The sequence below is a fragment of the Ixodes scapularis genome, unplaced genomic scaffold, assembly GCF_016920785.2.
Source record: "Ixodes scapularis isolate PalLabHiFi unplaced genomic scaffold, ASM1692078v2 PGA_scaffold5__190_contigs__length_132052651, whole genome shotgun sequence".
Taxonomy (NCBI): domain Eukaryota; kingdom Metazoa; phylum Arthropoda; class Arachnida; order Ixodida; family Ixodidae; genus Ixodes; species Ixodes scapularis.
The window spans coordinates 88,817,363-88,839,362 of NW_024609880.1; the positions used below are offsets into that span (position 1 = coordinate 88,817,363).

General features: G+C 42.4%; 1 pseudogene; it reads right to left on the reverse strand.

The window, feature by feature from the left end:
- Positions 1 to 1,449: 1,449 nt before the first annotated feature.
- Positions 1,450 to 21,307, reverse strand: LOC115327088 (annotated as a pseudogene).
- Between the last annotated feature and the right edge of the window lie 693 nt (positions 21,308 to 22,000).

The window sequence follows — 22,000 nt, forward strand, 5'->3', positions numbered from 1 at the left end:
AACGCGAAAAAGAGTATGCAGACTCACACAGACGCCGACAACGTGACATTCGAATGGTTTGTTGACGCGGGACGCGGTGCTTCCTGCCCGTACTCCATTGCGCGTGCGTTCGAACTGTCGTCTGCTCTTTCAAACTTGGCTGCTTTTTGTCGTTAGTTCGTTCAAACGACAGCGGCTCGTAAACCAAACGTTGACCCGGTAATTGCGATAAGAACTAAGTGCAGGCCTCAAAACATTTTTGAAGGTTGGTTGGGGTAAGTCGGCTAAGTGTAAACAGATACAAGAAGTTGTTGATCATTGTTACCAGTGGCCATCACCGACTTGTATTGCCCGATTCTACTTGAGGTTTTCAGTGTCGATGTCCACCATCTCAGCTACGGTCCACGCTTTTGCAGTCCGAGCGACGTCGCGACTGAAAATAGCGAGCAGAATCTCGACGTGGGAGTCAGGCTTTAGCGCCCATTCTGCGGCGTCCACGTGAAATGAATCGCCGCACGTCACATTATCCACGCAAAGTTTTGCCTTGATAGTTTTGCTGAAGCCGCTCAAGTAGTCAGACATTGTTAGGAGGACGTAGAATCAACAATTCCAACGCGAAAAAGAGCACGGGGACTCCCACCGACGCCGACAACAACGCAATTCAATGGTCTGTTTATGGGCGACGGCGGACTTCTTGCCCACCATCCACGGCGCATGCGCGGCGCCGGTGACGTCCGCTAGGGGCGCTCCGGTTTGTTTGTAAACATGAGTTGGTGTATACATGGCGTGCGCGCGACTTCATACCGCATTAAGCTGGTGGTCATTGCTACTTGTTTTTGCAGAGTAAAACAAATTGAATGGTGCTTAATGTATGCCCCAGAAGACACGCGCTGTGTAGAAAAGCATCCCCAATGGCCGCCAATGTGATGTCGGTGTAAGTAATTTATAGCCGCAGTGACGTGAGGATATTTGGGGTCACCGGCGGGATCCTGGTGGGGTTGGTGGTGGCTGTTGGCTTCGATGAAGTTTAGGTCCGACAGCCTCTGTGATTCGGCCAGAGGTTTATGTCCTCGCAGAATATACTTATTTTTATATCAGAAGAAAATAAAGGTGGACACCAGTTGATGCTATTAACTTCCGGTAATGTTGGAAAGCCTTCTTCCTGTTTCTTCAAGAGGGTCTTGTAGGGCGATGGTGTTGCGGACCATCGCAATATGTCTACCGTGAATCGAGCTCGGCCTCGTCGGAGTAGACAGATAACAGTGCTTAACTTTGCAACGTGAGCCTTTACACGTCTGCTCCCAGTCGTCATCCTTTATTTTACCGATCATATAATTGTAGTACAGTAAACACAACCACTTAATTATAGACTTGAACTGGTGATAGCATGACAAAGGAAATATACTTCTAAAATACTGGTATACTGGTAAACACAAAGAAACATTTACGACTAAATGGAGATGTCGCTTTCTAGTATTGGTCTCCTTCTATACAGTCGTCTTTCCATACTTCAGATGTTCTGTTGGGGCAGTTTTGTATGTAGACATCCAGACATTCCTGGAGAACAGGAAGAGGGGCTCCTCCTTCTATTACTGAAAACAATTCGCAACCTGGAAAACAAATACAAAAGAGTTGATACATTAAAACGTCGAGTTGGGAAAACTTAGGAAAACATTTGTCAATGCAATAATAGTTAACTGCTATTAGAAGATCAAGGAACCTACCAATTCTTCGTTCGCAGTAACAAAGTGTTCGTATATTTCTGTTAAAGTTATTGGCACGGCGGAAAAAAAAGTATCCTTGGTGGTCTGCAGCAAGCAGTTACTGGATATTATAATTCATGTACTGAAGAGCATCACTTTAGTGGCTACAACTGATGGTGGGTATTGAAAAAGGAGACAGGTGACGCTGTTTAAAAATCGTCAGAACCCCATTTTACGTAATATGGTAAAAACAAAAAATGTAGGACGGAGTCTGTTAGGTTAAAAAAATTAATTGAAACTTTTACAAACTGCCACTGTCACTGCATTTATGATATACATGTTTCACTGATCTTCTCGAGTCTTGTGGTCTGCGGCCATTAACCGAAACACTTTTACAAAGTCAAAGTTGCGCGGAGCGATTTCTGTAGTGCTTTCGCTTCCCAATGGGATGGCCGTTCTTCCATTTATGACAGCTGGGTTATTTTTACACTTTTACGGCAATTCTGGAATGCTCCAGTTTTATGTAGACCATTGTAGATATTAGCGTAGAATGGTCCCCATTGCCTGGCATGTATAGACCATACAAATAATCGCCTTCTGTCCGTTGTCATCTTTGTCACGTGTGGAACGAGCTCGGAAAATGGGCGGTAACTCTTCGTTTTATACCAACATCACTTGGCATTTTTCACGTGCGTGATAAACGGCCGAAGAATATCTAAAAAATCGAATGAGTGACAATTCGAAGAGCACGTGTATCAAGACTTGTTTTCGCCGCACCAGAACGCAAGGAGGGGCACGCCACTAAACGGGCAAATTAAAGAGCGCGCAAAAACGCGTGGTGACGACACGGCCAAAAGCAAGTTGTGATTGCATGGTTAAAATCGGGGGAAAAAAATAAAGCTCGCGGGCGCGCATTTGGGGCTTTAAGGTGCAACCCCACCCTTGGTTAGTGTGATTCTGAACCAATAGATGGCGGTGGGATCGCCTTCCAGGCCTGTACCTCAATGCGAGAAATCGTGCGTGGTGGCGCTTCGATACAGTTGGGTATATTTTTATGTCCTGAATTTGACATCCCTGGTCCCTGGCTTGTTCTTCTCTGCACGAGCTTTCTTTGGAACGCGCACGGCTACGCCAGTTCTCGTGCAAGGGGGCCAATTACCTACGCTCCGAGCTCACGTCTCCAGCAAATGTGGGCAGAACAAAACGCGAAAATCGTCCTGAGCCAAATGGCGAGACACATGCATTACAAAACCACCGACGCGCTGAAAAATATAAAATTGCCCGTGCGCCGCTATTGGATATTTCAGAGGCCAATTACACATATTTAAATGTGATCAGATTTATATTATCACGAATGAAGGTGACGAGAGGACGAACAGTAAACTTAAAAATAAAGTTAGGAAACATGATTGCGCTAAGACAGGGACATAGGAGGAACAGACACCACAGAGCGCTAACTTTCAACGGATTTAATTTAAGAGCCTCAGCGTTGGAACACACTGCGTCACCGCACCACATCTCAAGTTCTCAACCGATCCGTGGCCCCGCCACGGACCGCAAGTACGCTAACTCCTTATCTGCCAAGTCAATTGACGCCACACTGACACAACACGTGCCGGAACTATTTAGAGCGTCAGCCTCCATAATCTCTCTAACAGTCTTATCTTTGTGCCTCGCGAGTACGGTAGAAGAAGCACATAATGGTTTGCTCCCGCAGTCATGACAGTGACACGACCAGATGGCCATCCCGAACCCCGTTCACTTTCTGGTAGTGTTCCCTTAGCCGTACATTTAAACATCTGCCTGTCTGGCCGACATAAATCTTGCCACATGCAAGCGGAATTCGGTGGCAAGAACTCACATTACATGATGGCAAGACCTCAAAAAATCTTGCCATCATGTAATGTCCTTGAGTCTGATTCAACAAAACAAACGCTTGCAGCGTGCCGGGTTTCCAAAGGCTGTGATTGTATCTCTAGCAGAAGGCGTCCTTAAGAAAATTAGAAAGGACGTTGGCCCGCGCCCAGAGGCAGGTCAAGCGAGACAAAAAGTTGCGGTTGTGCCTTCGATGCACAGAACAGCGCACAGTGTGGGAAAAATAGCAAAACGTGTAAACGTAAAAGTTGTTTATTCTGCGCCCGGAAAGCTCGCAAAAATGTGCAAGATGATAGATCTATTCCGCAAGGTACCGACGGGCTGCCCAATCAAGCACAGGAGTTCGTTTGTCGCGTGCTTTATGGGTGGTGTACCGAATTCCGCTTTCATGCGGCAAGATTTATGTCGGCCATACAGGCAGATGTTTAAATGTACGGCTAAGGGAACACTCCCAAAAAGTGAACGGGGTTCGGGATGGCCATCTGTCGTGTCACTGTCATGGATGCGGGTGCGAACCATTATTTGCTTCTTCTACTGTTCTCGCGAGGCACAAAGATAAGACTGTTGGAGAGATTATGGAAGCGGACGCTATAAATAGTTCCGGCACGTGTTGCGTCAGTGTGGCGTCAATTGACTTGGCGGATAAAGAGTTAGCGTACTTGCGGTCCATGGCGGGGCCACGGATTGGTTGAGATGTGGCGCGGTGACGCAGTGTGTTTCTACGCTGAGGCTCTTGAATTAAATCAGTTGAAAGTTAGCGCTCTGTGTTGTTTGTTCCTCCCATGTCCCTGTCTTCAAAGCGCAATCATGTTATCTAACGTACCCTACCAACTTGCCCAACAATCAGCACTTGTTAAAAATAAAGGTGTTATCGGCGAACTTATGCCAAACAAAAAAAAAGTAAAGAAAGAGCGTCGAGGCCGGCAGCAGAAACTAGGCGGCGATTCGGCAGCGTAACAGAGAGCGAGAGCGAGACTGACTCGACAATGTCGCGGGCAGCTGCTTATCTACAGTGCGTCACTATCTCGGAAGTTCGTCAAAGAAAGTTCGAGCGTCACGTGCTCGGGGCGAGTATGAACTGGCACTTTCGAGAACAAGAAAGCAGGGCGAAAGTTAAGTCTGGTGCAAGAATGAACGCGAATCTTCTAGAAGTCCGTGACCGAGCGTTGCTTTCTCGGCTCTGCGGGCGGCAATAAGGCGGGCCGGCCCTTTTGTCGTGCATGTGTTTGGCTCTTCGTGGATTTCCAGGAAAACTTGATGACGTGATAGACATGGGTTTCCAAAATTCTAGCTTGAGGAATTAACAACCTAAAATATCAAAACAAATTAACTATTTTTTGGGCGGTCAGGTGTCTCATTTAGGTAGCTGGGTGTTTAGTTTGACCAAAACCACGAGGCTGGAAAACACAAAAAATGACACTCAGGTTTAGATGTTGAGTTTGGTGAGCCCAAAGCAGGAGTGGTGCGGGAGTCATAATAAAAAATGCCGAAGTTAATAATTCACTCACAGCAGTAAATTATAATAATTAATTTTAATACTTTAATACAAATTCATTCAATATTTTAATACAAATTCACTCACAGCAATAAATTATAATAATTAATTTTAATACGAATCCAGTGATAAATGCATGACTGGCCAGGCAAAGATTCTGGGTCTGTGGATAGCTTTTGCACATAGTTTAAGCAATGTACAGTCTGTCACAAAAAAAAAACAAAAAAAAAAATTACAGGATCTTTTTTTTTTATTATTGCAAGACTAAACTAGGCATCGCCAAATGCTCATTCTCCGCCCAAAGGTAGCGCTAGAGGTCACAACCAGATGCCAAAGCTTCAGCCCGGTCCGATACCTTACTCAAAAGTTCTAAGTGATTTTCTGAAAAGTTCAATGGCAAAATAACGCCGACGTAGTTTCCGAATACATGGGGGATGGCACCAGAAACCGAAAACGGGCAAAAACGGGCTCCATTTTTCCATTGAGATTTTCAGAAAATCACTTATAACTTTTGAATAAGGTGTCCTTTCGGGATAAAACTTTGGCATCTGGTTGTAACTTAGTGCTACTACCTTTGGGTAGAGAATGAGCGTGAGGCAATGCATAACTAAATTTCTCAAAAAAAAAACATTTTTTTTGTGACATCTTGTACAAGTGTTAATTTGGTAAATTATGCGCACAAGTAGTGGTGTACATAAATAAAAAAATATGCAAACGGTAGAGTTTGACGTTGCATAAAATGCAGTGTAAGCACGCACATCGTACGCTGATTAAGACTGAAACAGCGCTACATTTTACACTAGCGTTGAGCATATCAAAAGTTAAGCGTGCATCAAAAGCTAAAGTTTGCACGCATATACTGCTCAGGCAGTAATGTTTGAATGTTCATAGTACTTTAATACCCGAGGGTTTGGTGTAAGTTGACTCCTGATTGCTTACAACAGAAGGAAGGAAACATTCTAACTCTGGGTTGGTAGAAAAACTCCACCTGCTGACAGCTACCAATCATCTCGGCGCCGATTATGAGTATTCACTGCATGCTAACGGCCGTGTGCTGAGAACGAGTTTTTCCCACGTGATTTTATACAATCATAATTGTTCTTGACAAACAACAATGTTTACTCAGGCAAGCGGTCATATGTGATGCTTTTAATATTTTGTATTGATTGTGGCACACGTGGCAAGTTGCATAGGTTTTTTTTTTACAATTCGCGAAATAGAATGCTCCTTGGTTACCTATGTATCTAATGCATGTAGCACACAAAAAAGCACGACATGAATCGCAGTGGGAAGCGAAAACAATAATGATAAACAAGCGTCTGTGTAATCACGCGAAAACTGAGGGCCTTGCACATATGCAGAAGGTAGCTTTGTTTCACTAAATACATTACCAGTAGAGTATTTGATTTTATCGTGTGAGCGAAGCGGAACATACAAGTGCGAGCATACTACCCTGAACTACACTTACAGTGAACAAGCGCACCATCCAATGCATCGAGCTTGCTTTTATATCCTTTTTGGTGCGCTCAAACCGTTGAGAACACAATTATAAGCAATTCTATTATTTCAATTATTTTATTAAATACGCCTATATGTATGTTTTTTTTTGTATTTTGCGTTTACATACCATTTTCTTAGTTATATAATATTTTCCAGAAGTCCGACAACTATAGCCTGTTTCATAAGTAAGAACCGCATAATCAAAGATGTATAAAAAAAAAAACGCGAACACGCGAACACACATTAAAGTGCAATGTAACGGAGCATTCAGAATTAGTCGTTAGTTTTTTAAAGAGCAGATGTTTCGTAGGGCGACATTGTTACCCGTTGAAGATTATAAAAAGTGCTGTACAACTGTTAGCTCGGTGTCTTTAACGTGCATTACGCAGTATGTGTGGTACACGATCGCGCGACGGTAGGATGCAGGTGGTCGACTGAACCCAAGGTCCCTTCTAAAGCCCCTTGGTAAAAGCGTTTTTTACAAGTACCGCCAACCATTATTGAGGAAACGCGCAAGACACGTGCCACGAGTGGGTGCTCCACCGCCATTCTCTTTCAAGGGCCAGTCATTTTAGTGCTGCGCCGCCATTTGCCTCCAAGGGCCGCTAGAGAGACGGGCCTCGTGCACTGGCACGTTTGAGGTTACATGAAAGACCAGCTCAAACGGCATCGAGGGGATTTACTCCCTACAGGTTCTGCAGCGTGAGCTCCGTGCCCTGAAAGGAGCTCGCGCTCGAGCATTTCTCCACGTGCTCTGGTCTGCGGTGCCACAACACACTCGGCCAACGATCCCCCACCGCACTTGGTATAGCTAAAGCCCCTTCATGTTTCAAAAGTAGCGCGAGCTCCGTCGATGCACGAGGCACGCGCAACGTGCAGCTCAAAAGGCCGGTTCAGACACTTGCGTTTGAGTGCGTTTGACTGCGTTGCGTCGAGTGCGGAAAGCTAGTCACCGGCACATCTGTGCTTCGTATGAAGCGTGGAATCCAATCCAAGGAATCATCTTGGCACGCGATATAAGCAGCAGGGATGTCCTGGTTTCTCGCTGATGCAACGCAGTCAAACGCAGTCAAACGCAGTCAAACGCAACTGTCTGAACCAGGCTTTAGGAAGATCACGGCGGCACAGCGCAGCACTGAGCTAGATTTCAGACGCCATGAATTTCCCAGAAGTGGCGCGCGGCACGTGCCTCGAGCATTTCCACAACAATGAATGGCGCCACTTTTCCCAGGACGGAGGGGCTTCAGGTTTAGCTAGCGCCACTAGATAAGCTACGCTTCAGAGTAACGACACTTGGCCATAATGTGTCTTAATATCATGGTTGCCAGTTATCTGAAGCTTTATCTGGAATCATAAGGAACGCTTTTCCGCCCTTCACAAATGTTTAAACAGTTCGCGACAGAAAAAATCAATATTACATGACCTTCCGAACACCGAATCTAATATTGAGGAAGTCGCACTTTTGAATTTTGACGATCGGCAGTTGCGTCTGCTCTGCATACGAGCCAAAATGGCGGCGCCCACAACAATGTCGGGGAACGGAGTGCCGATACTCTAAGCGCAGCTCATTTAGTGGCCTGTGAGGTAAACCAAATGAGCTACGCTTAGAGTATCGGCACTTGTCCTCCCGATATTGTTGTGGGCGCCGCCATCTCGTTGGTTAGTAACAAATCAAACGCAAGTGCTGATCGTCATGATTCAAAAGTGCGACTTCCTGAGCATTCGGTGTCAGGTAGCTCACGTAATACTGCTTTGCTTTTTCTCGAACTGTTTAAACATTTGTGAAGGACGAAAAAGCTTTTCTTGTGATTTCAGATAGTTTCAGATAACTGACAACCAACATTTTAAGCACCAAGATCTGTATGAAGCGTAGCTTATCTAGTGCCCGAACCGCACAGGCACAGAAAGAGAAAGAACAGCTTAACCTCGCGCTCTTGGCGGTGCTTCAGTGGCTTCATCAGCCCGTATCGTTTGCTGCGCTCCGAACAAAGTTTCTCACAAGCCAAACCAACAAAAATCACTTAACATGCCCTAATAAAAAAAAAAAAAGTGCGGGTTTATTTGGACTAACTTGATTTATTTTGACTTATTTTGACTAACGTGCAACTGAAATCTCAGATTGGCCTCCGTCGGATTGCGGGCACCTCGGCCGATATTTAAATCCGACAAATATGGATTCATGGGCCAGCGCGTTAGCTCAGAGACACTAAGACGATTTATTGTTTTGTGTTTTGTTTTAATAACATTGCTACTTAAGAGCCACCGAGGTGGTTTTTGAAACAAAATATAGTCAAACCATTCTGACAAGCATAGTTTGATTGCGCAGTTGATTTTTGCAAGTGATAAAAACATTAAAATGTTTTCGCATACGTGGCGGAATCTGAAATGGCAGAATGCATTTCATGGCGCCCATTTCATTTGGATCGCGACGGGCATGTGAACCGAAGCACAGTAGGACGCGCGAAAAGGAGCTGTGGTGCACCCGCAGTCTCGCGCTGGTTGTTCTGACATCTCTGGCTCGCTCACTGCGAGCATCCAGGCATCTGACACTCTGACATCTGGCGCTTTTTCTGTCTTTCCCGTGGCGTTCCAAGCGGCACACGACGGAAAATGCACATCAAACTCTTCTTGAACACGTGTCGCCATCTGCATTTTATAATAAGAAACTACAAATTGCCGTAACTGAATGGGAAAAGTTTCAGGTCTTATAACATTATTAACGTGTAATATATCATAATGGAAGTTCTGGAAATCGTAATATCGAAGGATGCTTCATAATTTAATGTCTCGTTATTTCGATTAGTTGACGTGATTCCGTTTTTACAGCGCCATAAAAAATACCATTTTAAACTTTATTTTTTATTTTAAAATATACATTATCTTTACAGTTCGTTGCTTATTTTTTTACTTTATTACATCCAACCGAACGCTCACGCAAAATATCGTGCACAATGGGACGTTATATCTCAAGAAATAAATTTTTCAATATTAGAGATTGTGGTCTATTAAAAGCTAAATAATTAACTAACCGCTAAAAATAATCGTAATATCGAGACATTAAAGTATTGTTGAAAAACAGCTCTTTAATTTGACATTCATTTTATAAATGTAAGATACATAGAAAGAAAGTCATAAGCCGTCAAAAAAGCATGAAAACGTCATGCATGGTGGTGTTGCATCTTAAACGAACGCACGAAAGGAACAAAGAGCAGAAGAGCTTGCACACCCTACAGGCAGTCAGTTTCCCCTTGTCGCCGTCACGGAATCAACGCTTCCTATTTTTTTTTCTCGAGAGCCTGCCATATTATGGATGTATTTTATGGGTTTTAATTAAATGTAAACGTTTCACTTAAGTGTAGAAGTCGAAAAGATTACATTCATGTTTATATTGTCAAATGCCGTGACACATAGCTAAATAAAGTTTATGGGTAAATAAAGGATAACACTGTTATCTTCTGTCCTGCCTATGCTTAAAGGACAACTCCGCGCAATTCCGAAGATTTTGGGATGATGAGTGATTTCGAATTAAAAAGCCCTATTAAAAGACACTACGTCGTTTTCTTCGCAAAAAATGGGATATATATTTTTAAATCTAATTTTAAACACAAGCGGAAATGGAAACCGAAACTTCGGCTCCGTCCGGCAACATTGGCCTCGGGCCGCCAAGTACATGGCCATCACGTGGTACGAGATGTCACGTGATCTTCGGCCCAACGACGGGCGGGATGGGGGCGGGCGGGCGTGCGGCAGGCGCGATTGTCGTCTGCACCGCACTCTTCGCTACGGTTTGGTGTCTACGGCATTCGACGACGTCTGCACAACTGCGGCATAAATCTGCGACTCTGCGCACGTGGTGTCCATAGTGTGGACGAAACGTCGAGAGGCAATAATCACAAACGGTGAGACGACGACGGTGGTTGTGACGCGAAAGACGGCGGTAACGGCGGGACCACGGCGGGCGGTTGGTCTCCTCCCAAGAAGCGCGCTGCGCAGGCACGTACGCCAATCACGTGGACGCCGCTGAGCACCGAGAGGCAACGTTGCTGACGTCATGCGCTACGCTCGCCCGGAGAAGTGAAAACAAGCAAAAGGGGGGCCATGTAGATGGCGTTTAGCTCAATGTTGGCTCCGCCCATGCCGTAGCCTTGAGTGCGCTGTTGGTTGCGCCTGAATTCGCCCGCTCGAGTCAGCCGATTTCGGCAACTTGGCGAGTTGCAAAGTTTGCCGGATCGTTTAAGAAACATTTAGACAGAACTGCGTCGTAATATTTGACGTGTGGTCTTCCAAGGCGATACTGAAGAGGACTGCATTGTTTTTTATACTGCAGTTTATTGGCCGATTAAAAAAAAATTGTCTCTACACCAAATGTGTGCTTGTCACAAGGCCAAGAGGAAATTTGGAGTCCAAGAAAGCCTGGAGACGAGAAAAAAGTCCCTCTTTGCTCTCGGCTTCTCAGATCTGCTTTACAGGCTTCGAAGCGGATGAGCAGCCACATAATTTTGTTATCGTGGTCCTTTTCTTAGCCTGTGTGGGTAAATGTGATTTTATTTATTCGTTTAGTGCAAACTTACGTGTCATTTGTAGTATTTGTTTTTACGGAGCAGCCGATCAGCGTACTTCCAGTGTCAGCCTTTTTATGTGTGTTTATTAGTTAATAAATCGGAATAAATGAGGAAAACGTATACTTGGAACGCCTAATCTTTGTTGAAAGTCAAACCAATATATAAAAAATCTTTTTATATAACCCAGGGACGCATCCTGATTTCGCGGTTTTCAAACTGTTGTCCCAGACGACCCAATATTTGTGTTAATAAAGGCGTGAGCCGAATACTACTGGTCGAAAATTCCGTGCACTCGTTACAGGAAGCATTACATTCGTCTGTTGGTACATAATGAAATGATAGAATAGCGCTAGAAATACTGAGTTCAGAAGGAAGAGTTGTAGGAATAAAAAGGCAGTGTGTGTGTGTGTGTGTGTGCATCTGTTTTTTTTTTTTTTTTTTCTTTTAGTGCTTTCTTTTCAATTTTTTGCTCGCTGTCACTATATTTGCAGCTACGTTCAATTGGCTCTTCTGAGGCGAGCGTGGGCATTCATTCGAGTGTTTGAGTAATACAAATGTGAAATCAATTACTATAAAAAGTAGAGAACAAAATAGTAGACATTTCGAAATAAAAAAAAGAAAAACGAGGCAAAATATTTAACAAAAAGTTTCACGGATATTTCTGCGAATTTATCCGCGAATACCGGGATGGTGCTCTTCCGTTTTTAATCATTAGCCGGTTAGTGTAAACCATACTTCTTGAACTCGTGGATGCAGAAATATATTGATAGATATTAGTTTCTTAAAAAGAACGTTTTCCCTTTATCGTATCCATAAAGAGCGCATTTTGTAGAAATTAATTTAGAAAACGGAATTAAAACGGAGTAGTCGGTGGCATGTTTAAGGCTGCATCAAACTACCCGCCATCTTTAGCCCTCACCTTTTCTCTTTGAAGAATCTGGGTTGTCTAGACGCAGGAGGTCTATGGCGAAAGACCAGGCGATAATTACAAAATAACGTACAATTTCTTAGCACGTCTAAGCTAACGAAAATATACTGTAAAAGACTAAATTTTCGGGAGGACCTCATTTTCGCGAATAAAGCGAATCGCCTACAATTCGCGAAAAATACGTCCCACGGACAATTCGGGCAATACGTGAACGCTACGGAAACTACACTCGATTCGCGAAAATTAGAACCCGCGAATAATTCTAAATTTTCAGCTTTGGCCCGATTCGCGAAAATTTGAGCCCGAGAAAATGAAGTCGTTTACAGTACTTGTTTTTATGACTGAATCGCACCAGATTAGCCAGAATCATAAGATATTTCGCGTTTCACTTTCAATATATTTGTCACTCCTGCATTTCTAAACAAATATTACGCACTTGGGGGAGAGGGAAGGGGTTACCTGGAGAATGTACAAAAGCATCTGTAATGTTTTAAATACGTTTAGGAAAAAGTATATTTTTTTTAAAAATGAAGGATACCATGAAAGGTAGTACATTTTTTCTTACCTGTCCCATCTTGTTCATGCGTTGCGCGCAGAACAGCACACGTCTTGTCTAAGTTGATGTACAAAAATTTATACAACGACGGCTGAGGACCTAAACACACAAAAAAGAAGATTAATAAATAGCGTATGACCCTAATAACTTTAAGTGGAAGTTAAGCCGAAGAAACGAGTAAAATGTATTTAGTTGCTTGGGGCTACTTGAACCCAGAGGAGTGAATACAACGAACAAACATAAATGGTAAACTGTTTATGACACACATCGTTTACATATTTAAATTGTGTCTACGCGGAATGCTGCGACGCATGCGTGTATATTTTCTTTTAGTCTTCTAGCTACCGCTTGCCACGGAAAGCTAAAAAGACTAGAGACAAACACTTATTTTTTCTCCCTCTCCAAAAAAAAACAAGAAAAAAAAACGGATGCGTTTAAGTCGGACAGTTGGGCACTGTAATACATCAAGCTAATTCACTACAATTAGCCTCAGTTACATTTTGAGTCAAACTGTTACTGAAGAACTTTTATGTTATCTTTAGCTTTTAAGTGACTTGGGCATTGTGCAACGTCGATACTTCGCTTGCTCAAAGTACTTTCACTATAAAGGCAGAAATATCCAAACTTCATTATAAAACTTTGCCACTGAAAACAACAACAACAACAACAACAACGACATTTGATTGACGCAGTGTCTGTGGTAAAGGAGCGTCAAGATATAAAGACAAGGTGTTCTAAAAGTGAACTTCTCCGGGGCCTTAATCTTACCACCTTTTCTTCAGCAAATTTTTGTAGAGCTGAGAATGAGAAACTCTTCCATGGTTAGCCTCGAGGTTGAAACGTACTCCACTTGACACTGTTAACAAGGTTTACTATTTTTATCGGCAGTTATTAAATGCGGGCATGCGAGGACTTGAGTAGTATTTGCAAAAGACAGAATATGAACTCGGTCCAGTTAATTGAAGTTATATTCTTTGGCAGCACGAAGAACTCAGGGCATTACGTTTCCTGAGCAACGTTTTCACCCCTCCTTATCCAATCGGATTGCAACATCCGGCGATAAGACCGCCGAACAATGAATCAGGAAGCGACAAGCGCAAACAAAATAGGATACGGCCAGGGTTTTTTATGCCGCCATTCACGAGAATGCCAAAAGACAAGAACGAAAGAGAAACACATATCATAAACGATTTCATTATAAAATTTGATGATTCATTGTCAACTATTCTTTTGTCTCAGTTGAAGTCGAGACGCAGTTGATACGACGCACCTGACTTCTCATCTTGCAATCCGATTTCGGCAGGTCCAGGCGACCCTACACCTTCCGTTGCCGTTCTTGCCTCGACAACCACGCCGGGTTCCACTGTTGAGCAAAGAAAAGACCCATACTTGCAGAAGATTTTTTTGAAATCTCAAGAGAACTGACCTCAACCGCCACAAACAACGACATGCCGGACTCTACTCAATACAAAACAAGATATTATATCGTCTCTACTATGGCTCACAAGGGCCGGTTCTGCTATTTGTTGCACCCAATCATCTACGAAACAACAGTTTGCTTGTCATTAAAACTTTGGTTCGGGCTAGTTGGTCCATGGTAGGTATAAGGTTAAAAGCGCAAAAGAGACAGGGACAATAGAAAATAACACAAACGACAGGGACAAGGTGCTACTCTCAGCTGATTTATTGCAGGACCGTTCAACGCTTTTATAGGCAACTCATCCACCGTTTACATTTCAAACGCCAACAGCCAATAAAAACACCGTACAGACACCCATCGAGATAGTTCACTTCTTTATCTAGTAGGCTAACAGATGGCGCACTGATGCACTTGTCATTCTTCTTTTTAATAAAGAAAGCCTCTATAATCTCCCGCTCTGTTTTTTCTTTCGCTTTTTTCAAAAATCGGCTGGCAACCACAACGCTTGCAATGCTCCGACAGATGACCCCCCGAATTGTTGCGTACAGATAGTTTGTGCTCTCTTGCCCAGTCATTGCAACAGCGTCCTGTTTGTCCTATACAAACTTTGCCGCAACTAAGCAGTATTTCATGGATCATAGAGGCTTTCTTTATTAAAAAGAAGAATGACAAGTGCATCAGTGCGCCATCTGTTAGCCTACTAGACGAAAAAGTGACCTATCTCGATGGGTGTCTGTAAGGTGTTTTTATTGGCTGTTGGCGTTTGAAATGTAAACGGTGGATGAGTTGTCTATAAAAGCGTTGGACGGTTTTGCAATAAATCAGTTGAGAGTAGCGCCTTGTCCCTGTCGTTTGTGTTATTTTCTATTTTCCCTGTCTGTTTGCGTTTTAACCTTAAGTTTACTTGTCCTTCACGACGATCCAACGGTCATACTTCGTTTCATCTTACGTCCAGGCACAGCCGACGCAACGAGCGAATGGGACCAATCAAAGAGCGTCAAAAACGCAAGTCATTGGGCCTCCGTTGTTTATGATTCGTACAGCGATGATGGAATACGTACAACAACATGACGAACACCATGATGGTACATTTTGACGCTGTCTGATTGCTCCCATCAGCTCGTAGCGTCAGCTACGTCCGGACTTGAGTTAAAAAGGTCCTTGAATTCAAATAACCAGTAGCAGTTGTACTGGAAACAGTTAAAAAATGACGTGTCTTGAGTTTTTTTTTCGATCTCATTAGGGGGGGAGTCGTAATAGCAAATTAAACGTTCGACGTAGATGCGTGGAACCACCGGCTGCGGCGCGCCGGGGTAGGAAAGCGTGAGGGCGGAGAGAAAAACTAGCCAATGCGACGTCACCAGCGGGGTACCCTTGGTCGATGCTAACATGTTGACGATGAGGTCACGACGCTTTAGACAGATAATAAGCGGCAGAAAGAATCGTCGCACGCCCGGCGACAGTCGCTGCACTAACTTTTCACAATAAATGCGGTTTACGGTTACTTTTGGCGAACATAAGTGCGATAACTGAATTTACGTGACAAAAAGCTATAAAAGTTAGCTCCTAACTACATTTTTTTTAAAAGATTTAGCTTTCTTTTAAACTGAAACGAAATTAAATCAAATTTCGAACACTTTCATACGAAAAAAAAAAATACAACTCGTTTTGTTGCGGAAGATAAATATAATTGAGAAAGCCTGCATTGTCTACTGATGCGACATTAGCCCTTGCTTCGTGAGGTAAAACTAAGGCTCTTTTTTTAATGATTTTGATAACTTTTTATTTGGCCCATTAAAAGTGAGAAAACGTTACGATTTTTTATGCATACTTACAACTTTGAAAAGTGAAGAAAAGCGCATTGTCCTCAGTGTGTGATCCGGAGGTGAATGGGTGGACGGTTACGTTCAAGCTGTACCTAGAATTTTGGAATAAGATATGAATGTCGCATTTTCACTTTAGGAATCCTTATAAAATTTTACGCTTATATTTGTTTTGAGCCGGTAAAGCGGTGCCTTAGAAGAACCTGATACGTTCCGTTACGAAGTCCCGACGTAATTTTCACGGATACGCATTCACTTTGAAATTGTGACGTATGTGTGCGACTCCACATGTAGTACGTGTAACTGCTACACAGGAGCTGCAAATAAATATGATAAACTCACCCACACGTAAATATATTCTCACGCACACAATGACGCAGCATGCTCACCAACTTGCTTTTTCACGCAGAACATCGATATGAAAGAGCCTACTGAATATCTGAGGGAAGTATTCGTGCGCAGGCGAGTTGGTAAAAAGTTTACATAATCCGAGACAAGGAGGGATACGAAAAACCCACAAAAGAGATGGGAAGCACAGAACGTCTCTGATACAACGTGTCGAAGACATTATGTGTTGTCTCCTGCTTTTACGTGTATTTTTTAACACTGCTTGTCTGTCTGGGGTAAAGAAACACCTTGTTTTGTCAAAGAGCTCTGACGTAGATATTGAAGGCCTTCAGACCGAACGCTTTCAGAGAATCAGCAAATTAGTTTGTGATCCTATCTCTGGGCGTGTTCCGCGACTTGCATGCACTGGCTGGCTGATGCCAAGAAAGGGCTTTGATTTTAAGGCATGCATGCATCGATTCAGCGTATCAGCTCCAGACTAAGAATATTTGTTTATTCCGCGTTAACAGTATCGTAATAAATTGAAAGCAAAGGGTGCCTGTGCTCTCGCGCACGCTCAGGGCTTTTGAAAGTTATAGACCTTACATTCTTAACTTTGCTTTAATGAATGTTCGTTGGTAGGTTATAGGTCGTTGGGAGACTACAGTTAGTGCAAACTTTGGAGTCTGGCATTGAAATTGAAGCGAACAAACAAACCATCGTGGGTAATCAATGTTAACTCCGCGACAGCCTTAGAGGGATGCTGAACCGAAATCTGGATTCCCCAAAGCACGCGGCAAAAGCGTGCAACGGGATGCTACAAACGCAAAGCGCACCTACAAAGCGCACCGGAAACAGTAAAAACGTCATGAAATACGCAGTTTTGGGGAAGCGCACGGCTTAGAAGCGCACAAAAACGCGTTGGTTTGGATCGCGCTTTATTGTAGAGAAGGCGCCGTGGTAACCGAGATTCGGTTGCACATCACAAGATCCTTAAGTCGTCGAAAATAGTCCTCAGTCCTCAGCTGAGGTGTGCCAGGCGCTCTTCGTTGGTTTGGCACGTGGAACCGCGCAATTTGATCTTATTTGTGTTTTATTGTTCGTGCATACAGTGGCTGGCGATATAAGTTGGAATGCGTAAGCGGCAACCAAACATTACAGCTCACGTTATCCATCGGGCAGCGAGCCAAGCGGCGGGGTTACAGCGTAGGTGATCAGTTTCGTGAAACCCCCCCGCCCTTACAAAAAACTGTAGTTAAATTCTTTTGAATATTTGTTGAAACTTTTCTGGAGTCCTATTGAATTTCTTTTTAAACTTTTTTGATGTTTTTTAGACTTTGTTTTGACAACTTATTTAACTCCTAGTTAAAATTGGCCACTTAAATTTTTTAGAATTCCTTCTTACATACATTCTTTTGAATTCCTTCTTACATAAATTTTGTTGAATTCCTTTTGACAAAACCGCAGATTAACGTTAAAAAAAAACACTAATTTTTTTACTATATTTTTTAATTTCGTTAGGAAATACTGTCTTTTTGGTACATACACATCCCACAAATAAGCAATGTAAACAAACACAAACACCATCAAGCACTCAACACCAGAAACACAGTCCTGTTGACAGCACCAGAGCCTTATATAGCCTACATATTGAAGGTAATCATTTGGCCGGTGACTACCTCAGCACTTACTAAGTTTCCAAGTCTCCGGTCTCCTTCTCGAAAGTCTGTCAAAGGAAAGACAGTGTTTCGAAGTTCGTGGACTCTATCTCTTACTAAAAAGCATTGGTACAACTAATAATAATTTCGTGTAGTCGCTAAAACGACATCCACAAAAACGGCTCACTGAACAAATGTTTATCGTTTCTCTGCATACCACCACTCGGGACGAAGCCAGTCAAGACGGTTGCTCCACTTTAAAATAGTTATTTTGCTCTTCTTTACTAGTTGAATAGGGTCAATAATGCAGCGATTGTCATTTACAAAGTGAGAACGGCAGGGCGTGTTTTTCGAACGCCTGCCCTCCAGCACGCGCCCCATGCCTTCCGTCGTGCTTTGACTGCGCAGTCGAGCTCGAGGGGCGCGAGATGTCGAAGAGTTGTCAAGGATAGAAGGCTCGCGCTGGAGGCAGGAGAACGGAAGCTCCTCTCTATTGTTCTCAACTTGTCAGAGACTATTGAGAAACTTAGTGACTTTTGACATTTAGTCAAGATGTATTATGTTCAATAAAAAGTCAACAGAAAGTTTGTAGCTTTTCTTTTGACACTGGCTACAGAAAGTCAACTGAATACTTTAAACACGAAGTAAATAGAACGTCCGCAGTATTTCTGATAACACTTTCAACAGGAAGTCAACAGAAAAAAGATCCAACGTAGAGTTAGTAGAAAGTCAATAGAAAATCACAAAAAAAGTTTCAACACAAAATCAACAAACTTTTCGTTGACCATGTCAACAGGAAGTCAGTCGAAATAAAGTAATCAAAGTGAACAAGAAGTCAACACATTTTAAATAAAAAGTAAAAAAAAACATCCCTCATATCGCACCTTGCACACAACCGCAGACCAAATAAAATAATAAAAAAATGTCTCTTTTTATAAAATATTATAAAGAAATAATGTCAATAGGTTTTCTTTATTTTTTAGAAAATAACCTACAAAAAACGCTGTTACAACTTCTTTTTATTTTTTTATAAATAAGTCTACAAACAAAATCTATTGTTTCTCCTTTTGAATTTTTTTAGAAAATAATCTACAGAAAAAGGTCTTTACAAGTTCTTTTTAATTTTTTTATAAATAAGTCTACAAAACAAAATTTATTGTTTTTCCTTTTGATTTTTTTTAGAAAATATCCAATAGAAAAACGTCTTTACAAGTTCTTTTTAATTTTTTTATAAATAAGTCTACAAAAAAATTTAATATTTTTTCTTTTGAAAGTTTTTTGACAATAGTCAAAACAAAGTGCGTTTATAAAGGAATTCAGTAGGATCGCGGAAAGTCAATAAGAAGTCTAAAAAAATTAAAAAGAATGTTGAGACCCGTTTTTGTAAGGGCGCCCCCCCCGTGCACGTCAAGATGCGCTCGCCGCAATAATGTTCTCCTATGCGCCTATGCGCCTCGGCTACGAGCGCGAGCACGCCTCTGATAACGTGCACATCCCTATCAAAAGTAATTGTCGCTATCATGCAAGCGGTGGTGGAGGCAAACGAGGGAGATATCGTGCGGGAGGAGCATCGACGAATCTGAAGACAACCGCTTCGCTGCTTGGCTCGCTGCCCACTAGACTGCGTGGGCTGTAGTACTGCCTTGGGCCGTCGCTCCAGCGTTCCACTTCGTATAGCTAGCCACTGTATTATGGCTAGGCAATTGATCGATGCATTTTTCGAATTATTAATTAACGGTTTAATCGCGTATAATTTTTTAACTGGTTAGTCGGTAAAAATTTGCGAACCTAAAGATATACAAGTTGGCGCTTTAACTACGGAGAGGTGGACGAGTACACGAGTATGGAGGGCAAATTTTAGATTGAACTTTTAGTCTAAAGTAAACTGTGGAGGATGCCCTTCGAGTATCTGTTTAGCGCAGCAGAGACAACTGTGAACAATCAAAAGACGTCGACCTTGCCGCAGAATATCAACGAACCTCTTTGCCCCTTGCTGCTGAAGTAATAATCTGTAAGCGTGACTGCCTTTCAACTGTTCTACACTACACATAAAGGTTGATTCGAAATTCAAATTTTATATTGCGCCGTTTGTCCCATACTCAACAAAGGCGAACATTTGTTTTTTTGCTTTCATTGCATACATGCATGGAAATGAACGAGACCGATTAATGGATTAATTAGTCGATTAAAGGGTGGCGATTAATCGGGTTAGAGGTTTTATTCGACGCCCAGCCCTATCAAACTCGCAGATCGTGTCTGTCGTGAGCGCCACACAAATAGAGAGATAAAAACACCAATATAACTGATGTCTCAGTACTGTACGTTTTTACCAGGTTTATTTTACTTTGGTATAAATTTTTGTGAGTATATGGTTGTTTGTAATTATTTACGTCAGTAGCAGTAACGCATCATTTCACCGACATCTTTCGTTTTATAAAAGAACTTCGGTAAATCCTGCAGATTGACGGAGATTTTAATACATGGATTGTCGATATCTGTAACTGAAGAACATTTGTTTAAAGCTTGCGGGGCCTGAGTAGAGCTTTCTGCATCTGAACGCTGTTTCACGAATTTGAGTCTGCGTGTGTATATAGAGTCTGCGTGTGCGTGTGACCGATTGATTTAAAACCGGTTATGACTGCTCAAAATACAATGACACTCTTGCGCCATCAATCTATCTAGTGGCCCAGAGCCATTTCCTGTCGTCGTCTATATCTCCTAGTATTTTAAGGATCACCGTGGGCTTCAAATAATTTTGACAATATTACAGGCAATAATGTCTCATCGATACTGCGTAGGTTTAATGGTGCTATTACTGCAGCAACTTCGGTCAGTAGTAATACGCAGATCATAAGCGTTCCCTGAGTATCTTATGGATTGCGCTGGTGTTTGTTCTCTCGATGGAAGCGGTGACAAGCATGTGTTTAACCCCTGGATATTTCAGAAACTTGTAGAATTACTATGTTTGTGTTTCCAACATAAAAAAGCAGAAAAAATAAATGCCTATTCGTTCAAGCTGAACACAGATCCCTAAGCTTTAGGGGCATGGCTGTAGTGGAGGGGGCAACTGATTAAAGAAGAGTCCAATAAATTCTGAGGGAGACCACGGTTTCTTTCCGATCGTTTTATAGACACAACAAAGAGCATAATCTCAAACAAAAACGTCATCGAGGTGCCTCTTTAAATTAATTTAAATTATAAAAACATAAAACTGGTATCACATGCCTCCACCTAAAGAAACACGAATACTAGTTCCTTCTATTTATGTTTCACAGTAATTTACCGTGGCTACAACACATAGGCAAAACGCCGTTCTTTGCAAGAAATTCGAACAGTTTCTTACCCCAGTCGCGTGTTGGTGTTCAAAATTATTCGGATCATCCTCGTAAGGCGGGTCGGGGAGGCTTAAAGTGGATGAAAACAGACATAGCTGGCTGGTTCCCACGAGGAATGTTGCTAGTGCAATTGAATAGAGAGACATTTTAGTTTTCAAACGAAATTCGCATATCGCCTAAAATAGCGACCTTTTATATGTTCTTAGAAAGCTAGACTAAGTAGAAATAACGGAAAAAAGGAAATGAAACGAATACAAAGAAAGCTAGATTGCAGCTTTCATCCATATAGGAACTTTTGTTTTTATAGAAATATCGTCAGGGGCTCTGCACACTATTGAACGCAGTTACATTCCCGACCAGGCAATATAGAAAAAAGAAAAAGAATTCTACAAAGTGCCTTTAATAAACGAATGTCAACATACCAGCTCCTGGGTTGAAGACGCTCCAAAATTATCACATTTCATTTTGTACATTTTAAAGAATACTGTGGCGAAATATGTTAATTTGCTGCATTCGGCGGCACGTGGAACGAAAGTGCTGGCTGCTCACCCCGCCGTCGAAATTTTAAATTTCACTTTTCCCGTTTTCGACGCGTGTTGGGGTTTTACACACGCCAGCGTTTTCGTAGTCGCGCCAGTGAGTAATGCGTGTTAAAACGATTGTGTTAGTAGACGCCCTTCTACTACGGTATTTGCCTGCATGATTTCATTGTGGATTAAAGTTATCCGGCCCACTTATATCTAAAACCGATTTCATTGTTTGTTGAGACAGATCTAACATTGCCTGTCCCCTCAATTTCATAACAACGAGTGTAAACAGTAAACTTTGTTGGTCGATAT